General features: G+C 38.6%; 1 long non-coding RNA gene across 4 annotated transcripts; it reads right to left on the bottom strand.

The window, feature by feature from the left end:
* Positions 1 to 905: 905 nt before the first annotated feature.
* Positions 906 to 7,057, bottom strand: LOC135778631 (uncharacterized). Of its 4 annotated transcripts, XR_010544596.2 has the most exons (6): positions 6,789 to 7,057; positions 5,483 to 5,619; positions 3,835 to 3,980; positions 2,577 to 3,732; positions 2,376 to 2,418; positions 906 to 1,078 (listed from the first exon to the last, which is right to left on the bottom strand). It is a non-coding gene; the product is annotated as an uncharacterized lncRNA (long non-coding RNA). The 4 variants fall into 4 exon arrangements; XR_010544594.2 differs by having other exon boundaries at positions 2,577 to 3,980; XR_010544597.2 differs by lacking the exon at positions 5,483 to 5,619 and having other exon boundaries at positions 2,577 to 3,980; positions 6,789 to 7,056.
* Positions 7,058 to 21,939: the final 14,882 nt, after the last annotated feature.

Genomic DNA, 21,939 nt, shown 5'->3' with positions numbered 1-21,939 from the left:
TATTACTAACGTCATAACAACAGCAAAACATAGTTTGCAAAACGGATCACTTATTATTTTTTAATTAAAGTTAGTCCAACCAAAGCTTAACGCCAAGGAAACGTCACACGTCTATAAATGGTAATCACGTGCACGTTCTTCCTGAATGTAAATTATCAGCACCGCTGTAAATCGCTGTAGGTACGATTATAATGTTTATTACACACGCAGAAACACACACTTAAATGAAACAGGAAAAAAGGTTTTCTCAGTTATCTAAGCAAATACCTATTGGTTTCAATAGTATAAACCTGAAGGTTACTAATATTATATACTTGTTCCAGATGTATAGCCTACTGTATGTGAAATAAATAATAGGCTACAATATTTCAAAATGTTTCATTTTTGCTTGCAAAATAAAATAAAGTTATTGCAGCATGCAGGCTACCAAAAAATATATTTTATGTCCTTTAAAGAAATATCCAAAAATAAAATATATTTGAATTACTGTTTTAAATTTAGAATGACTAAATTTTTATTGTTTTACTCTGAATAAATGTAAGTAAATTACAATTTGTTAATAACAATTATAAATGTCAAAGTAACTCTTATTTAATATTGTAATTGAACATTTCAATCAGGACTACAAAATTTAAGTGAGATTTAAGTAGCTTTGGGAGAATTTTTGGTACTTATTCATGGCTGGCATACCACACAAATAGTTAAAGTAGACTTACCTAAACTGTACTACCCATGCTGTGCTTCAAAAATCTTTAATTATAATGCCTTTGGGAATTTAATTATGACAAACAAATCTTTACCTTATGATCTTGCATGGGACACTTCTTGTCTGCTGTTTAGTTCATGACAAATACAGAGTTTTTAAAAAGACAAAATTCAAGAAAAAAAAACTAAAAGAGACTGGGTACTGTGCAAAAACTTTAATAAAGAACAGCAAGCAAAGACACTCAAAATTAAACAGTTGAAGGGTGCTTGATAATGTAAAGGTGTAGGCTGTCATGCTGAAAACTGGTTGGGATGTGGGGACTTGTGTTGGAATTCGCTGGCAGGCTCCTATGAGTCATCCCAAGTTTTTCCACTGTAATATAAGTGCAGATAATGTCATTAGAACACATAGTACAAATGTGAGGTACTTGTACTTAGCTGGCATATTTTTCTCAACATTTTCTGGTGACTGTAGTTAAAATAGTACTTTAAAATAAATATCCATACAGTTCCTGTATATTGAAAGCCATCCCTGCTGAAAAAAACAGCATACACCAGCATAATTCCCATGCCGGTCCATGCTGGTATGCTGATCACCACTAAACCAGCACCAAACCAGCATGGGAATTATGCTGGTCTATGCTGGTAGTCACCAGCAAACCAGCACCAAAACACAACTTTCCCATCTGGCTTGTGTGCTGGTTTTTCCAGAAGGGATGTACCTTCAAATGTAGTGATTTCAAAATGTATTTATTAAAATGAATTATTAAGTTGTCATTAGTGAGTTAAGGATATTCTCCTATTTGTTAAGGTAACTAAGCTATTTTATATAAGCGGAATAAGTTAAACAATTTCTGCATGTTTTCATGTGTTCCAGATCTGGCACGTTAGATAAGGATAGTGTCTGCATCACTTCCACTCATCATTGCTCTCCTCTTCCTCACATTTATTATTACAGTAATACTGCAAGACACTACTAGACCAAATTCCAGCATCATCCTAAAATGATGCATTCTGACAAAACAGAGGTATTAATAATTGGTAAAACAAAATCCCAAAATAAGATGAAATGTTATTAATTTGACTCTTAATGGATGTATTGTTACAATATGTAATATACAACCGTTTTATTAAATCACATTTCCAGCATAAGTAAAACCAGATCTCCTATCAGAAATAGTACTAAATTATCACATGCTTAGTGTTTCAGATGCTAAAATTTGTATTTGTTTGTGCACAAATCACTCCTACTATTGTAATACAAGTTAACAGGCTGAATAACTGTTCATAAATGGAAACTAAACCTTAAAGCAACAAACAAAAATCCCTGATATTCCATGATTGACTATTAATGTCTGTAAAAGACCTTTAAAATTCCATGATATTCCAGAAATTCCATGCTCCGTGGGAACCCTGACTGTATCCACTTCACAAAATTCTAAGATTATTCTACATACAGATTAGATGGATCATCTCCCATTCCACATTCAGGATCACCCTCTGTTTAAATCCAGACTAACTCTTTAAATACTATTTATTTTTGCTGTCAGGATCAACATGTCCAGGGAACTTTATCTAACAGACATCACTGCCTACATTGTATTGGTTATGGAATGGACTATTTGCATTTCAATGGAATAAACATAATAAGGTAATAAAATATGACTTACCACACAGAGCACGTAACCAGTGAACTTTCAATTCGGCTTTCCTCTACACAAACACACACACAGACACACGCACACACACACAGACACACACAAACAAAACACAATTAATAATTATTTACCTGTTGAATTACTGGATATTATCTTTGAAAGGTCAGAATCAGTCACTAAGACAAGCACTCATCTTAGTAAATAACATTTTACCTCATTTATCTGTTCCCCAGTTATTTTATCGAAAAGGAAACCTTCTGCCAACTACATTTTCAGCAACCTGAAATGATGAAAAGACAAAAAGTTTATTAAGCCATGAATGCCATGCTTTGTAGGTGAATCACATGAGTCCATATTTATGTGAAGTGATATGCAGTCCTTTCCATTAGTGTCAAACAAATTTGTGCTTGTTTTTGTCAATCAACCAAAATGATATTACGCAGTGCCCGAAAATTGCCCCTGCTATTGAAAGATACTAAGGGGACTATTTTCGGGCACTGCGTTATATCATTATGCCTTCTGCAGCCATGTTACGACAGCAAAGTCCTTGATTATTACGACAGAATAAGAGTATAGTTCCTAGAAATATCAGCTGAGAAAATCACAACTTTAAATTTTCCGTCTGTCTTAGTACACGATGTAACTACAGAAGAAGTTTTAAATAGGAAAAATATCGAAACTCTTTGGTTATTTTTTGGCGCGATGCTAATGGCCTAATCAGATTCAATGTATTATGCTAAGCTATGCTAAAAGTGGTAGTGCCAGACGCGGAGATCAGCTGAATGGATTCTAAAACGGTAAAACTTACTGCTGGAAAATTAGCAAAAAAAAGTGAAGTGTCCCTTTAAGTCAGGAATTTACATTGACCACAGTCCTTGGACATTGGGCTCTAAAACACTGTGAACTGGCTAACAAATACCTGGTTAGCTAAATGAATTTAATTAACATGAAGACATATTTGACTAGGAGCAAATTGTGGAGTAAGATGTAACAGGAAAAGTTATCCTTTATTCTGTTCTTCACCAGTGGCCACTTCTGAGATTTAGAACTGGAAGAGACAGATGCAAATTGAAGAGAGACAAGTGTGGTATAGTGGGAAGAGGTAGATTTCTTTATCTTCCTCTTCCTCTGTGGCAAAAACTTAGAGCATGGCAGTGAAGGTGGGGAAAAAAAGTGGAGAGAAAATTGTTGTAAAAGCAGTAGAGGTAGTAGGAGCAAGAGAGGTTGGAGAGAGTCTAGAAGACAGAAGAACAAGATTTAGTACAAATATAGCCTCAGACTTCTTGGTGAGGTTCTCCGGCCATTTCACAGCAGGGCTCTCAGGCCGCTCCATTGGCAAGGCTCTCAGGCTGCTGTCCTGTGGAGGTTGCTATAATACAAGTTTACTTTCATCATAAAATCTGTACATATCAACAAAGGAATATACATGTATTTTAAATCCTAAATCTCTAAACATAAACATTACTCTGACCTTTTGTCAAGATAAAGCCCTCCGCATCTCCTCCAAAAAATTGTAGTGACAGGAGTGGGGTGCCAATGGGTAATAATATATGCAACCCACTTATTCGAAGCCTTTTTATCCTGTTTCCCAATAAATAAAATTGGCTTGGCTCGCACCTGAAATGAACAAGTAAATGAGGTGTTACCATAAAAGATTAAAATAAATATTAGTCTTGAACTGTATCCACCTTATTTTTGAATGTGGACGTTAGTGATTTGACGTATTTCCCTTCTTTGTACAAGACCTCCGTTTCAATAACCAGCCGGTAGAAAACAGTATCCTGGAAGCACACATAAAACATGATTTTAACAGTATTGTAAATATTTACTACACCTGCCATGTATGAACCAGTGTGAGGATTAAAGTGTTTTGATATATCATATGAAGATATATTCAGTGATTTTGTGTTGTTGATCGGGGGTGACGTGTCTTCAGTGTGCAACTATAAAAGCACAGAGACATACCAGTATCTTTACAATGGGATAGTCAGTCGAGAGTTTGTGAATATATCAAGAAGACTTTGTGTTTGTAACTTTTTCAGGCAATGGTCTAAATTGTCCCTCTGGTGTGATTTTTTTAAACAACAATTTTTAATAAAACATTCAATTTTAGTTTTTATGGCGATACATCATGCTTCATGTGGTCTGACAGTCAGCAGTATCTTTCTCATACAACACATTGTAAGTTATTTTATCAAACCATAATAAACATATTAAACTATTTTTTATATTGTTTTCGTTTTATGAAAATATGATTACATTGTTTCTAACGCACTAGATGGTACCAAGGAGGTAAGATGAGAGATATGAGTTGGAATTATTTGCTTATTTTAAAATTATTTGCTTTTTAATTTAAAACATAACAAAAGAACGCACAAACACAATTAGAACTGTTATGAACATTAAAGCTCCCGTTCTTTCTGTGTTTTTAAAGCTTTGATTGTGTTTATAGTGCGCAATATAACGTGTTCATGTTTCACGTTCAAAAAAACATTTTTCACATAATTTACTGATCTCTATAGACCCTTTTACAGCTCACGTGATCAAATAGCCTGCGCGCGCATTTGGGCAACAGAAGTGGTGTTATTCCCCATTGGTTCTAACGTGGTAGCAACTCAGAAAGTTTATTAAAACGGTTTCTCAACATCAAAATGTCCCGTTGTTGCGTTTGGTTGCAAAAATATAATATACTAATATACGTATATATGTATCTGGCAACTTTATTTTTGGCCATCTGCTAACGTCTTTTATCCACTCCACTATAGTACACGGATCTGGTAGCTGTGTTGAAAATGTTGATAAAGTCAATTTTTTTTAAATAACTTACTGTTTGTGTTGCTTCACTGTTGATTCTTACGATACTTCCGTTGCCTAAATGCGCGCGCATACGCTGCCACGTCATCATTGTGTACAAACAGTAAAAGGGTCTATAGGGCTGTTTTCACTGTCCTAAAAATGGGCTGAAGTCTTCCTTGTTATGTGAAGTACCTCCTTCAGAAATAAGTAACGAGTTCTGATTGTGTAGTTTGTTTAGTGTGTTGTGATTGTGTAGTTTGTTTAGTGTGTTGTGATTGTGTAGTTTGTTTAGTGTGTTGTGATTTGATAGCAGATTAGCTTGCCGTTAGCTTAGCTGGCCACTGATGTATTCCTGTGGGTGGAGTTTAGTCAAAAAACTGTTCTAGTGACATCATTAAAGCAGGAAGTAGAGGGCTGAAGTCCAAACCGTCCGTTCGCTGTAGGCTTTGAAAGGCGAATTCTGTTAAAGAAAATAAATCGACTGGCAGTGAACTTTCAGCTTTATCATTTTACAGGTATTATTTATGCTATAAAAGCAACATTACACACTAACTGGGTTTAAAAATGGGATCAGAAAGAACGTGACCTTGTGAACGTGAATCAGTTTATGTCATATATATTCTGTACTGTAATCACATTTTTGTAATAATATATAGCAGAATAAATAAAACAGCTAAATCGGCATATTTTTATGAGCATAATATTATTTGTTTATAAACAATTATCGTATTTATTGTTTACTGGCAGTTTCAATGAAAGGTTTTACTGGATGGATGTGTGGATACAGATCATACGACCAGCATTTGCTTTTAAGGACAGATTTCCCCCAGTGTGTGTGTGTGTCCCAGTGTGTGTGTGTGTGTGTGTGTGTGTCCCAGTGTGTGTGTGTGTGTGTGTGTGTGTGTGTGTGTGTGTGTGTGCTGTAGGAGATAAAGAGCATTACATTTTCACCAGTATTCTTCATCAGTCTTGTCAGGCAGAATGTTTTCCACCCATTTAGTTGGTTCTGGGTTGTACTATGTGTATTAAAATGGGCTTGGGCAGGTGAAATTTTGTTATTTTAAGGGAAAGTACAGAAATGGAAAATAATTTTACATTCGCAGTGTCTATCGTAGGCTCCTATATAATATCTGAAAGAGCACTTAAATTATTCATTATTTCATATTACAACATGACAAGCCACAAAAGTAGTGCTGGTATGAATTAAGTTGTATTGTTTATTATAGATCATTCTGGGAGTTTATTGTATAATTTTGTGTGGATTTTAAGTAATTACTGGGCTGGAAAACAAACCAATCTGGCAACACTGCTCTTCATCTGATCATGTTGTCTAAAAGAGGCTTAATTGTTGCGAGCTAGTGTAATATAGGTAACATATCGCTACTGAAAATCTTGCATTTCCCTGTATCTTGCATTATCAACTTATTTGCGACAAAAAATAGTTTAATTAGCTACTTTTGCTATTAGCCTATGCATATGTGGTGCAACAAAGTTATTTGTTTAATGACTTATATTATTTACCATCCTAAGATTGCTACCTTATACATTAGAATGTTCCAAACACAACTTATTGTCACGATTAAACATTTCTTTGCTGTGTAAATGTAAGAATCATCTCCATCAACTTACCGAGTGGAAATCGCAATGGACCTTGGCATCGTCGCATTCGATGACGTCAGAGTTGTTAAATTACAGGATTTAAAATAAACAAATTAATAATTAAACAACCCATTAATTAATCGAACACAATCGTAGTATAGTAAAATGTATATTTATATGTATATTTATTACCATCAACGAGCCTTTGATAAAAAAATATTTGCCTCCCAGCATGCATCACGTCTAAAGGTAATCAAAGCACTTACCTACATGATCAGAAAACGCTTAAAATGCTACTCCCACGCGCCGTGGAGTGTTGTTAAAGTCACCTCTGAATGTTGTTTTATCTGCAGTTGAACGCGGTTTAAATAAAGCTTCCCTCTGAATGTTGTTTTAACCGCATTTGAGGGTTGTTAAACTCACCGCTGAATGCTATTGATCCTGCAGTTGAACGTTGTTTAACTCACCGCAGACCGTGCTGTTGCAGTTCAGACTGCGAGGGATTTTTAAAAATTAAAAACCAGTTGACTGGCCAGATAAATATTGACTTGCGCTGGCATAGATCATTTATTGTTGCCTCTTCCTATTTATTCTTATTTATTATGGTCTGTAGAAGACGTCATGTGACGAGCCCTGGCAGCAACCATAGCAACCAAAAACGTATCAGTTTTACATTATTCTGGCGAGATCTGAAAAATCTGCGTGACATCGAGCAAGCGAGTGATTATGTAAATTCACTGAGTGCATATTATGAAAATAAAATATATATTTCTCGCTAGAATTGTAATCAAAACTTATTTTTATGCAGAAACTAACTCACAATATAGATTTTTCCACTAAAAATGAGAGAAATGTCCGCCATGTTTTTTTGTTCTCACGGCCGGTAGCTTGAAAGTCACGTGACTTGGACGAAAGAAAAACGTAACAGTCATACAATTCAAGGGCCATTAAAAGAATAGGCGAAAAAAAAATGTAACAGTCATACAATTCTAGGGCCATTATTGTAACCCCTCCACGTTTTGCAAATTGGACCAACGTAGTCAGGGTACGTTTTTTCATGAGACTGGGTTGGCTGATGATATTTTTTTTTTACAGTGGTAGGGGAGGGATAGCAATGCCATTCACACACGTAAGAGAATTGGGTGGATCTGAATATTCAGACTGGGCGAAAAAAGTGAAAAAACACATACACATTCACTCGCATGTGATTTACAAATAGAACAATGAGATGTAAATCAGGACACTTGATGAATTAAAACAGTATCAGTCTTCTCTTTTAAATCTAAATGAGAAATCCATTTAAATGGAGAAACAAATAAGAAATTGAGATGTTTGTTTATGAGGGAGGGTGGCAGAGGCTGACAGACCATATTCAAAATCATTAGTTTAGCAATTAGCTTTCTGCATTCCTCAGGGCCTTGTGCTGCTCAATACACATACAGCCCAGCCAAGTTACGGGCATTGGCGTATGACGACGAGAAAAAGAGATAATTGTTCATTTTATTCCCCCAACATGACGACTTTGTGAACGAATCAATTTGCCGCCTTTATTTGGCATCTGCGTTCCAGCGGATGAAGAAAAACAAGAATTCTGGATTTCGTAGGTGATTTTTTTGTTAAGCGGACAGTGTTAATGACCTTTGGGGCTGTCTGTAAATGATGTTAAATCACCAGTGTGCTGGGAGACTGCCTTATTAATCGTGATAGAGGACACTAGTTATCAACACGTTTAAGAGTGATTCATGAAGGGTCTTTAGGATAGTTAGAGGCAAACATATATGTCTGTTATAAACTGCATACTGCAGTATGTCTGTTTTAAACCGCATCATCTGAAAAGAATCAATAGAAACAATTGCAATTTCACAGTTATTTCTGTTTCTGTATTTAAAAGTAGACATACAAGGAAGCTGTAATATTATATAGGTTTCTTTTAGAGAAAAAAAGGTCAAAGAAATGGTCCCAAGTTATCACTAGGTGTGTCCACCGTTAAGGTACAGAAATGTACTAATAAAAACTCTTGCATGCATAGGTTACATTTTGAAAGGGTTCCGCGGCCGCCCCAGTGACAGCTAGGGACCATATTTTCTGACAGTGTATGATTAGAGTAATACAATTTTGACCAATCATAAAGTGGGTATGCTATTGACATTGCATTTGTACATTTATGCATTTGGCAGACGCTTTTATCTATGAGATCATCTACACCAGGGGTTCTCTTTGTACACTCCCAACAAAAATTCTTAGGGCTCTGTCAAACATCTGTCATTTGCTAGTTTCAACCCGGTGCAATGATAATTTTCACGTTTAGCGCCACGTTGTTTAAATAGCAAATGCATTTGCGCCCAATTTTGCGCCCATGAGCGTCCTGTCTGAAAAAGAGATGTGTTCAGGCACATTGTTGGCGCGTTGCTATTTTGAGACAACTAAAATAGACTATGCCATTGACCAACTAAAACCTGGTCTAAAGTCTAAAATCACTGGCGCAATATGCGCCTATAAACAGGACGACAACGCGGGTTTGCTTATCACACACATGAATGCGCAACAGCACAAAATCACTTTCAAATATTTAAATATGAAAGATTAAAGGATTGAAATGTAAAAGATTATTATTGAGTCTCTTGGACATAAATGAGGACCGATTATGAGACGTTAGAAGGCGTAAAGACCTGCTTCACCTGTAGCCTGGTAAGTAAATAAATGTTTTGCTTTAAACAAATGCATCTATTTTTAAATGTTTTAAATGCTACCCTACGGATTTATTATATGATGACTCTGTTCCTGTGGATATGATGAGATGAGAAACATTTTAAGTAATGCTTTTTAAAAATCCCATGGCGCCGTCCGAGTGCTGAAATGTAAATTCTTTATCTCTTGTGTGTATTTACAAACATTTTCTTGCATATTTGCAAATTACAATGATTATGAAGGCTATCAATTCATTTACAGCCATTCAAAGCCTGCTATTTGTACTTCTATGACTGAAAGAAAAAGGCCTTTAAAGGTTTTAATCCAAAAAATTAAAATTTCAATAAAAATAAAAAATAAAAATAATTTTAACATTATTCTTAAACTGGTGTCTTCTTCCTCTGCTTAGTTTTTCAGTTTACAAAGTCTGTCATCTAAATAAGGATTAGACATAGCGCCAGCGCAACTGGCTTTTAAAGGGGATGAGAGAAAAGACTCTCATTGGTTTATTGCACGTTACGCCCAAAACACACCCATTACTCATTAGGAGAATATGAACAACCCCTTTCGACCGTGCACTCGGCGCACAAACCATTTTTCCCGTCGTTAAATTAGCAAAAGTGGCATTAGACATGCCCATTTAGACCTTGCGCCGTGTGCTTTAGACAATGCGCTTAGAATGTTAAAATAGGCCCTTCAACTTAGAATTTTAATTAAACAAAGCATATTAAATTATACAGTGCTGTTGGTTAGTAGCCTTATTTTCTAAGTTTTTACACAGAATTTATGATAAATTAATTTATTGTTTATGATATTATTTATGTTAAATTTATATAATATGTTTGATAAATTCATTTTTTTGTATTTATAAAATATAACCATTGAACCATCTCATGCCCCCCAGATAGGGCCCTCCCACAAGTTTGAGAACCATTTAGCCACACAAACACTGTACAGAATATGGAGCATACTTAAGGTTTCTAAAAACTTTTATAATGTTATCTGTTACCATGGTATCTTGGTAGTTATCTTACAATTAATAAAAAAAAAACATTTAATACATTTTCATTTTCCACAAACGGAAAAAGAAACCACGGTAAGACCATAATCAGTTAAAACTGATTTGATATAGGTTGAGAGAGGCATTTGTCTATATTAAAGTGACTGTGTAAACATTTAAGGCATTTGTTGCTTACGAGCACAGGTCACATTCAGTTGAATTAGTCAAGGGTGTAGCTGGAATTATGTATTCTGTTCTGGCTGTGCTGATACCTCCCTCTCTGCAGTAGTTACTAATGGCCATGTGCCCTCTGTGAGATGTGTAATGACTGTGTGTTAACTGGAAACTTGCTTTGACTGCACGAGTTGGCGCGGCTGGAGGGCGGATCACTTTTGCTTTGAGATCTCTGCTCTTCCCTCGCCATATGGCACGGGGTACAAGGGAGTGCCAAAACCGTGAGTCAGATGGACCCGGCAGCAAAGTGACCACACGCTTGCCCATTGTTCATTCTTTCGCTTGCATTTGCTACATTTATAGCTTGCTCGTTTGATTGTGCTGAATCAGAGAGATACAGTGTTTGTAACATTAAGTGAGGATAAAAAAACAGCAGCACGAGTCGTATGCTTTAGATTAAGTGCAGGCGACAGCTTGTTAGTTAGTCAGAGCAATTATATGACTGTCGGCATAGCTGTGTCATAAAATATGTAGATTTTAAGGGTCGTTTGATTTAAAATCACTAGCGTTTGCACTAGCTGTGTGTGCTTTATTATTTATATTTTCCAATGTTTAAAATCAGAAATGTAACTACTACAGCAGCGACGGCAGTAGTTAATGAAAAATGTGAACATTTGGTCAATCGCTGTTCTGTGGTTTAATAGAGCCACATGCAGCCATATGAATGACCCAGCTGTCCAAAAAAACTTTGTGGCCTGTAATGATTCAAACCTCTTACATATTCCTCTATGCAACATCTAAGTCCTGGGGTAATTGCGAAAGTCCTTTGCTGTGTTGGCTGAAAAACAAAAAGTCTTGCTAATATCTATTTCCTCCAATCTCCTTGATGGCGGAGGTCAAGAATGGATTAAATGCTGTTGATGCATTTACACTGTCAGGGAACATTACCAAATGCATTTCTTTTACAGGTCGAAGCTGCAAGCAAAAGACACATTACATTCAATTACCGCCCTAACGTTTCTCTTTAAATGAATACGTGGCCTGATTAATCGGACGACTTCCGGGATAAAAGAGTGATGAAATGCCCTGAACGTTTTTCTTCACAGTAAACGCATAACTCTGAAAGGAGGCTAGAGCAAAGTCCCTTTAGAAAAGTCGTGCCACGTTTGCAATGCCTTCACAGCTAGGCAGTTATTTTAGTCATGCAAGACTAAAATACTATCTACTTCATAAGGGAATATTTGATATCTCTAAAATCGCGTTCTAAGCATATTTCAGACCAACGATTTTGCCTGAGTCAACTGTACCATAACTTTAGTTTCTTAAGCTCAAATTGCTCTAAAACACCTTTTTAGTGGTTGGCAAGTACCTCATGTGATTTGAAAAGAGAGAGACCTTGGTCTAAGCATCATCAGTCTTTTAACTGAAAGGTGGGACTTCATTTGCCAGAGTTGCAATATTGAGTCTTGCGTTGTAAAAGGAGTGGCCAATATCGTAATGTCCAATATCTTTAGTGCGAAATGTCGTTGGAGGCGGTCTGGCTTCCATGTGTCAGATGTTCTAAGGGACCATTTAGAAGCTGTTTAGGCCTTCACCTTCTGTTTAAAAAGCAATTACAAACATGTTTAAGAGGAAAGAGCCATAAAACACTCGGCTCAAACACAGCGGGCCCTCAGAGAGATAACCAAGCGTGTGAATGGCATGTCATGCCATTATCTGCATCTCTCCTTTTTTGTCTCTTCCCGTTTTTTTGTTTTGTTTTTATTCCATCACAAAGCCCCCCAGTGTTTCTCCTGCTACAGTGCTGACAAGACTGATGATAGCTTTAAACGGCTGTGAAGCACATTACATATTCTGACAGACTATTCTTTTAAAAAAAGGTAAGTTAAATGAACCGAAAAACTAACATTAGAATTAATAGATAAGTATGATGCTTAATAAGATATGGTATGGACATATCTGTATGCACAACGGGATATATAACAAACATACCAGAGATGCAGACCATTATGGTGGGTGGATACTGTAGTAGTACTGATGACTGGGCCTAAAGCTTAGCCGAATTTAATGTTTGCAATAATCTTGTAGCAAAGCCCACAGCTTTAATGCCTCTTAAGAGTATTTTCATACCAACTTTCTCAGTTTGCTTTTATTATGTTAAAGCTGTTCAGCCATGTAGGACATCATTTGATCTGATCTTCTTAGGTTTTTGCTTTTAAGTAGAGGATTGTAGATTTTTAAATATTAAACATTTTCATAGCATATTTTCAACGATTGTTGAAGTGAAATTCAATAAAGGATTTTAAAGGAAATGTTGAACTGAAATCAACACAAAGGTACATTTCCATAAGTGTCAGGTCGGGACAAGTGATCACATGTATTTACTTTTAAAGGTGCCAAAGAATGCATTAAAATATATGTTAAATTGTTCTTTGATATTTACATAGAATGTATGTAACTTTATTAAGTGCAAAAATGATCCAGAAACGTTTTTACATTTACAACCCTAGGATTTGTCCGTTGAATGAAATGTTCTATTTTTGCCCTATTTGGAAGGGTCATGAATAATAATATTGAGCTCTACTCTGCTCTAAGGCTCATGCCAGTAGCTCACATTAATAGACAGAACTTATTGGCCCTATTTTAATGATCTGCACACAGTCTAAAAGGACGTGTCTGAATCCACTTTTGCTTATTTAATGATGGGAAAAATTGTTTGTGCACCTGGCGCACAGTCTAAAATAAATTGTTTCTATTTTTGTAATGAAACTGTACTTCAGTTATTAAGGTTCTTCTAAGGTTATCTGACAATATTAGAATGTGCAGATGGGCAGAACATTGTGAAAAAAAATGTGCATCATTTCACCTAATAAATATACATGTTTCATAAATAGATGTACAAATTATTTTAAGATGTAAAGTATTGCAGACTGAAATCTCAAGAATTAAACATAACGCTTTCTTAAAAAAAAAAAAAAAACTTTAAACAATCCTAAAAAACTTTCTTCTGTACCTCTACTGTTTAATTGAAAATGTAAGAAGATAGTTAATATGAACACAGCGTGAGCGCAGAAGAGAAGGTCATATTTACTCTTGTGGGTAGCAGCTCACTGCATGACAGCAGAGATAACTTCACTACAGGGATACAGGCCTAAGTCTCTAAGACTCTCTCCTTCTTTCTTTCTTGCACTCTATCCATTTCTATTTCTTACCAAAGCAATGATCACTGTGTTACAGTGTTAATTAAACCAGATATTAAGCTGTGTTATAATCTTCTCGGATGGCTGCTGCTGACACAAGGCTGTGTGTGTTTTTGTGTATCTGTGTGCATGATGTGTCTTCGTATGAATCTGACACTTCGCTGAATGTTGATTTGCAGAGTTGGAATTTTTTGAGGGACACTGCTAGGAAATATGGATGAACGTGCTCATTTTTTTTTAAAGATGAAGAGAATGGTGACATTTCACTGTGACACATGCAATTGTTTATATATATTTATATATATATATACTGTATATATATTTACAAACACATCTGTGTTAACTGAATAATTATTATTCTCCTCATGGAGAATTTTTTCTGTAAATCATGATAAATAAATATGAATAAATACATATGAATGAGGGAGTAGTCAGTTGTCAAAAGCCCATACAGACTTTATTAGGTCTGAATTTGTGTTTGTGTACAGCAGCTTTGCTGACTCAAAATATATATTCAATACTGCAGTACTGTATGAATCAGAGTTTCCTAGGAGGTTCCCTTTTGACACTTCCACAATGCTTAAAATTGTGCAATGTTGACCTATAATAACAGTAAGATTATTATAGCAAGAACACACCATTAAAGGCCACAAACAGCTGAAGGTAAAGCTGTGAAGTAAATTCAAACAAAATCTGGTCAAATACTATTAAATGTCATTGCTCCAAACTGAAACGTATGATGTGGATGTGACACAGGGCTCGCAAATAGTATAGTTTCAGTAGCAACAACATAAACAAACTTTTGTGGATTATCCGGTAGACTTCCACAGAGAATCAATAAAACAGAGTAATTTTATAGTAGTTTATTTTTGATAACAAGCTAAAGAAATGACAATTACCTCTGTTCATGTATTATATCTAACACGTATCATTGAGCTAACGTAAATTTAATGTGTAAAATTAATGCATACAATGTTACCTACAGGTCCTTGAAATCTTGCCTGGCTCGCAAACCTCTCTGCACAGTTGTGATCCATGCTCGCCGTCTCCCCTCTTTAGCAAAATAAAACACTTTACTTTTGTTTCAGATTGTTTAGCCACTAGATGGACCAATAAATTAATACAGACCGGAAGTTACCTTTGGGTCAGGTGCACAAATACGACAACATGCATGGGTTCGATGAAACTCTCAGGTGTGTCAAGCTCATTTTAGGTTGAGGGTTGGATGGTAAATAACGTCACTATGTGAGGGCCGGATAACTTTAGATTTAACTTTAGTGTGCTGATAATTGTGTTAATATTAACCAAAGAAGCTACAAAATAATTAGCAAGAAAACTAGAAAAACACACAGCTCTGTAAAAACTTAATTTCATAAGTCCTCAGAAACGTTAACATACTCATACTGTACAATAACACAAATTTACATCTGTAAAATCCCACTGGTTTTAGGTTGAAAAGCCTTAATTCAACTTCCACTGTCTGGAACCTTAACAGAATTATACATTATGCTCTCTGTATTGCCAAATAATGCCAAAATCATTCATAAACCATGAACTTTTCTTTGGAATATATTTGCGGTGAGAACACTCATTTAGTAAAGAAAATTCTAGATTGCATTTGTAAAGCACAACAGTAGGCTACCTAATACAGTTTGAAGTCACATGCATTATGCTTTTAAATCATGCTTCCTTACATTTCTTTGACCACTGGATTAGCAGTTTTGGGGCAGTTGCTACTCTCATTTCTAGACATTTGTCCTGACCAGCCACAACATTTAAAGGTCACATTCTTTCTGATCCCATTTTTAAACCCTAGTTAGTGTGTAATGTTGCTATAACAGCATAAATAATACCTCTAAAATGATAACGCTCAAAGTTCACTGTCAGGCGATATATTTTCTTTAATAGAATTCGCCTTTAAAAGCCTACAGCGAACATCCGGTTTGGACTACAGTCCTCTCCTTGTTGTAATGATGTCACTAGTTTAATTGTGTCACTAGACACAACAGTTTTTTGACTAAACTCCGCCTACAGGAATATACCAGTGGCCAGCTAGGCTAACTGAAAGCTAAGCTGATATTGAATCACAACACACTAAACAAACAACACAATCAAAATCTGTTACGTATTTCTGAAGGAGGGACTTCATAGAACAAGGAAAACATCAGCCCGTTTTGAGGACAGTGAAAACAGCACTATACAGATAAGTAAATTGTGTGAAAAATACCGTGGTTTTTACACGTGAAACATGAACACATCTTATATTGCACACTGTAAACACAATCAAAGCTTCAAAAACACAGAAAGATCGGGACCTTTAAAAGAAACCGCTTTTAAACAAGAACCTATTGCTGTTCATCGCAAGTCACCATGTCAGCTTAAGGCAAAAACTGATTCATGGCCGTTTCATTCACGGTAAGCGGTGCAACCTGCATGCAGTTGCCGCTTTTCTCGGCATCTGTCGCAAAGAGCCATGTTATGCTCTGCCTGTAAAACTGTCCGCGTTTTGCTGCTTTTCACATGTCTCATATTTTAACAAGACACATGCAACTACTGGGTCCCACCCGAAAGGATTTTTAAAAAATGTATTTAATAATAAATCATCACGAGGGCCAGATCAGACACCTTTGTTTGACACCCCTGCTCTACATAATTTCTCAGCTGTTTAAAATTATACTTTTATATTACTGCAATGTATTGTTAAGTAATATAATACTGAAGTGTTAAACATGAAGATTATACAGAAGGAAATGGTTAGAGGAAAACACTTTTTTACCATGACGATTAATGGAGGACATAACATTCTGTATTAAGCTTCATTATTACAATATTACAATCCCCAACCAATCATGTGTTTAAATGATTCACCGGTGCAGTACAGGGAGCTAAGACATTAAAGAAAAATCCCTGTTGATATGAGCAACAAGTTTAAACTGCAGAGAGGAAATCGGTGAGAACCAGGTATTCACCCATTAAAAGTTTTGTGAAAGTACACATTTGCCATGTCTAGTCTATTCAGTTTGACATGCTTATTTTTGGTACACTATGTACACTACCATAAATCTTCCACAATACCTCAGCAATAATCCTCTTCTTCCCCTTTCTCAGAAAAAGTGATGCAGCGGAACAAAGAGAGCGAGAGAGAGAGAGAGAGAGAGAGAGAGAGAGAGAGAGAGAGAGAGAGAGAGAGAGAGAGAGAGAGAGATAGAGAGATGGTCAGACAAACATTGTATTCTCCCTCAGGCATAAGGCTACTGGCACACACTGTGCCACCTATCTGTTGACAAATGGAGGGTCATTACCACATACAGAATGCTAATGCTAAACTGTGTGATCTGGGCACTCTCTTTGACTCTAAAATGGGAACATGATTTTTTTTGGAACTGAAGACTGAACAAGGGAGCAAGCGTAACAGTGTGAGCACAATGATTGAAGAGGGGAAGCTATTCGAAGAAAAATGGAGAACCTCTGTGACACACTTTAAAAGCTCAGTCGTTTTCACGTAAACACACACACACAAACACTCCATAGTACAGCAATAGTATCATTCCAAACCTTTATGCTATTATTATTATTTTTAGTAGCGATCAAAACTCTCATTTGCCACACATACTTGTTTAAAATACATAAATAACATTAAAAGGTTGGGTTCGTTTGAGAAATTCTGGAACAGACCAAAATGCAACTATTTTTCATAAGGTTCTCTCTAATAAACTTGTTTGCCCTCATCTGAACTTTATCCTATATCTTCACCGTCCGCACTGCATTTGGTTTCTTCGCCATTCACTGCACTTTACTAACAGAAAAGCAAAGTTGATTTATTCGTTTGAGCACATATGGCTCCGTCCTGTTTTTCATCAATATCCTTCATAGTGTTCTCTTCATGGCATTGGCAGTGTGCTAGAAACGCAGGGGGTTGGGGTGACTAGCAAAATGATTGAGGTGAAGCCTTCTCCACACATTGGATCAATGCAGACCGGCTCTCTTTGCACCTTTATTCAGCCTCTTCATACCCCAACAGTCAGACACTCTACTCAATAAGAAACAGCCTTTATCGCCATGGATCTAAAATGTCAAGGCAGGGGCGAAGGCGGCTCTTCGAGCAAATGTTTGATGTTTGCAAGAAAAAGACTGTGACTGTAACTTTATGAGGCACTGCCGGTGCTGGATGTAAAAATATATCTCCCGCTCGACGCTGGAATGGATGCAGATCATTTTAGAAGAAATTCTTTCAACTAATTTTATATGGTACATTGGCTTTTCATAACTTTTTATACAATTATGTAAGTGGCTACTATATATTACAAGAGGAGGCATTAAAACTTAAATCTAGCCTTTTTAACTGTCACAAGGTGACGATCTTTTGGGCGGAACCAAAAGTCGGGAAACTTTGGTTCCGCCCGGATGTTTCCGTCCAGACCGAAGAACGGAAACACCGGACATCCGGCAGATTTGCGGAGGCTGTAATCAGCCGATTGGGCACAGCTGTGCCTAGTTAAAAGAGATCGCCAGGCAATTGGATAACTGAAGCACAGAAAGGAGTATCTAAAGCACAGTTAAATGACAGTTCAGCAGTTCGGGCACGAGAGGGGGATTGACACGGGGAGAGCTCCTCTGCTTAGGGCAGGAGAGGTAAATACGTACCTTTTGAAGAGCCCGCAGGCTCTGTTGATCCGGGCTGCGCTAGAAGCGCGCGGAAAGAAGACAGGAGCTGCCTGGGGTGAAAGAAAGGCGATACGTGAGTGGAGAAAAGGAGCACCCCGAAGAGAGCATTGTGCTGTCAAGCCTGTGCTTAGTGTGTGCTGGGAAACGGAGCTGTGCTCATTTTTGGACGTAGTGGCTGTCTGTGTTTTTCTCTCTCTCTCTCGTTTCAGTCTGTATTGTGGACCTGCTGGAGTCAATAGAAAAGCCCTATGGGTAAGAAGGAACTTTGTTCTAACCGACACTGAAGGAGTAAAGCAGGAAGAGATATTGACCGTTTGGTACAACGTAAATAAAGGCTATCCGCCGTGAGTATACCCTTTCTGTGTGGAATAACTGGCACAAATTAACTTGTGTAGCCATTGGAAACCTCCAGGAAAAAGGAGGGCGGCCCTACCCCTACAAGAGTGTGGTGGGCGAGCCGTTAGAAGTACACATTCAAACAGCCGCCGCAACGAGACTTATTGTGGTCGTATTGCACATCGCCTTATCGTAGCCCAAGCGCAGTGGAGGACACCGGGCGCTTCCCTTGTTGTGGTGCACTTATAGTGTGGTGAGTGAGACTGTGTAATAATTCTTTTTCACGTTTGGAGTGGTGCTGTGTATTGCTGTGGGTTGCTGTGTGTCTTGTAGACGAAGCCCCGCATCATCCATTTTCTTCCACTGGGCAGAGGACGGAGAGGCCAACGACTACAGAAATCACTGTTATTATACGTAGTGTGCTGTTTGGAGTACGAAGGGACACAGACTGAGAGCTGTCCGTGACCGTGAGTAAACCATTGGAAACTTTCGTGGTGTATACTTACCTGTGTCTGTTTTGTCGCAGAGTCAGAGGCGAAAGGGTCCGCCGCCCCGTGGTCTCTACGAAAAGGGCGCCCCCGTCTAGGAATCGATCGGCCTATGGGCATTGGAGATAGGGCAGCGCTCGACCCGGTGAAGTGGTGTGGGACCTTTTCGCCCCTCTGCTGACCTACGGAGGAGAACCATAACTACCCAGAAAGCTGTAAACAGCAGAGCCGCGGCCACCTGTGGAGAGAGAGAGAACGAGAGTGAATCATTGAAGAGCAAACTGTGAACGTGATACCTACCCAGAAAGCTGTAAACAGCAGAGCCGGTGAGAAATACTCGAAGTCTCAGTAACAGTGTCTTTGTGTCCTAGCGGCCACCTGTGGAGAGAGAGCAGAACGAAAGTGAATCATTGAGGAGCAGACTGTGAACGTGATACCTACCCAGAAAGCTGTAAACAGCAGAGCCGGTGAGAAATACTCGAAGTCTCAGTAACAGTGTCTTTGTGTCCTAGTGGCCACCTGTGGAGAGAGAGCAGAACGAAAGCGAATCATTGAAGAGCAGACTGTGAACGTGATACCTACCCAGAAAGCTGTAAACAGCAGAGCCGTGGCCTCCTGTGGAGAGAACGGAAAACGAGAAGGAATATGAGGAAAATGGACTGTGTGAAGATACAGTGGTGATGGAGGAGAGCCTAGAGTGGCCATTGTTTTAAGCCCCCCGTTTTCCCTTCCCTATTTAATAATTTTAACTAATTTAATAAAGGATATTTTAATTTTATGCTTACCTTGTGTGTCTGGTCATTGGGGTGGCTTTGGGAATCTCCTCGAGGTGGAGAAAGGGGCGTGACCTTATTTACACCTGGGTCCACCCCTACCTGTGACAGATTTGGCGTAGTCGGCAGTCCACCTCGGGTTGAGACCAAAGTCCCCCAATGGCCTACCACATTTCTTTTAAAGAACAGCTCCCATCAACACTCCATCAGTCCCCAAACAACGCGTTCTCGGGACGAGAACGGATTGGCGGGGGAGGATGTCACAAGGTGACGATCTTTTGGGCGGAACCAAAAGTCGGGAAACTTTGGTTCCGCCCGGATGTTTCCGTCCAGACCGAAGAACGGAAACACCGGACATCCGGCAGATTTGCGGAGGCTGTAATCAGCCGATTGGGCACAGCTGTGCCTAGTTAAAAGAGATCGCCAGGCAATTGGATAACTGAAGCACAGAAAGGAGTATCTAAAGCACAGTTAAATGACAGTTCAGCAGTTCGGGCACGAGAGGGGGATTGACACGGGGAGAGCTCCTCTGCTTAGGGCAGGAGAGGTAAATACGTACCTTTTGAAGAGCCCGCAGGCTCTGTTGATCCGGGCTGCGCTAGAAGCGCGCGGAAAGAAGACAGGAGCTGCCTGGGGTGAAAGAAAGGCGATACGTGAGTGGAGAAAAGGAGCACCCCGAAGAGAGCATTGTGCTGTCAAGCCTGTGCTTAGTGTGTGCTGGGAAACGGAGCTGTGCTCATTTTTGGACGTAGTGGCTGTCTGTGTTTTTCTCTCTCTCTCTCGTTTCAGTCTGTATTGTGGACCTGCTGGAGTCAATAGAAAAGCCCTATGGGTAAGAAGGAACTTTGTTCTAACCGACACTGAAGGAGTAAAGCAGGAAGAGATATTGACCGTTTGGTACAACGTAAATAAAGGCTATCCGCCGTGAGTATACCCTTTCTGTGTGGAATAACTGGCACAAATTAACTTGTGTAGCCATTGGAAACCTCCAGGAAAAAGGAGGGCGGCCCTACCCCTACAAGAGTGTGGTGGGCGAGCCGTTAGAAGTACACATTCAAACAGCCGCCGCAACGAGACTTATTGTGGTCGTATTGCACATCGCCTTATCGTAGCCCAAGCGCAGTGGAGGACACCGGGCGCTTCCCTTGTTGTGGTGCACTTATAGTGTGGTGAGTGAGACTGTGTAATAAATCTTTTTCACGTTTGGAGTGGTGCTGTGTATTGCTGTGGGTTGCTGTGTGTCTTGTAGACGAAGCCCCGCATCATCCATTTTCTTCCACTGGGCAGAGGACGGAGAGGCCAACGACTACAGAAATCACTGTTATTATACGTAGTGTGCTGTTTGGAGTACGAAGGGACACAGACTGAGAGCTGTCCGTGACCGTGAGTAAACCATTGGAAACTTTCGTGGTGTATACTTACCTGTGTCTGTTTTGTCGCAGAGTCAGAGGCGAAAGGGTCCGCCGCCCCGTGGTCTCTACGAAAAGGGCGCCCCCGTCTAGGAATCGATCGGCCTATGGGCATTGGAGATAGGGCAGCGCTCGACCCGGTGAAGTGGTGTGGGACCTTTTCGCCCCTCTGCTGACCTACGGAGGAGAACCATAACTACCCAGAAAGCTGTAAACAGCAGAGCCGCGGCCACCTGTGGAGAGAGAGAGAACGAGAGTGAATCATTGAAGAGCAAACTGTGAACGTGATACCTACCCAGAAAGCTGTAAACAGCAGAGCCGGTGAGAAATACTCGAAGTCTCAGTAACAGTGTCTTTGTGTCCTAGCGGCCACCTGTGGAGAGAGAGCAGAACGAAAGTGAATCATTGAGGAGCAGACTGTGAACGTGATACCTACCCAGAAAGCTGT

The sequence above is a fragment of the Paramisgurnus dabryanus genome, chromosome 2 (assembly GCF_030506205.2).
Source record: "Paramisgurnus dabryanus chromosome 2, PD_genome_1.1, whole genome shotgun sequence".
Taxonomy (NCBI): Eukaryota; Metazoa; Chordata; class Actinopteri; order Cypriniformes; family Cobitidae; genus Paramisgurnus; species Paramisgurnus dabryanus.
This window is presented reverse-complemented; position numbering and strand designations above follow the sequence as displayed.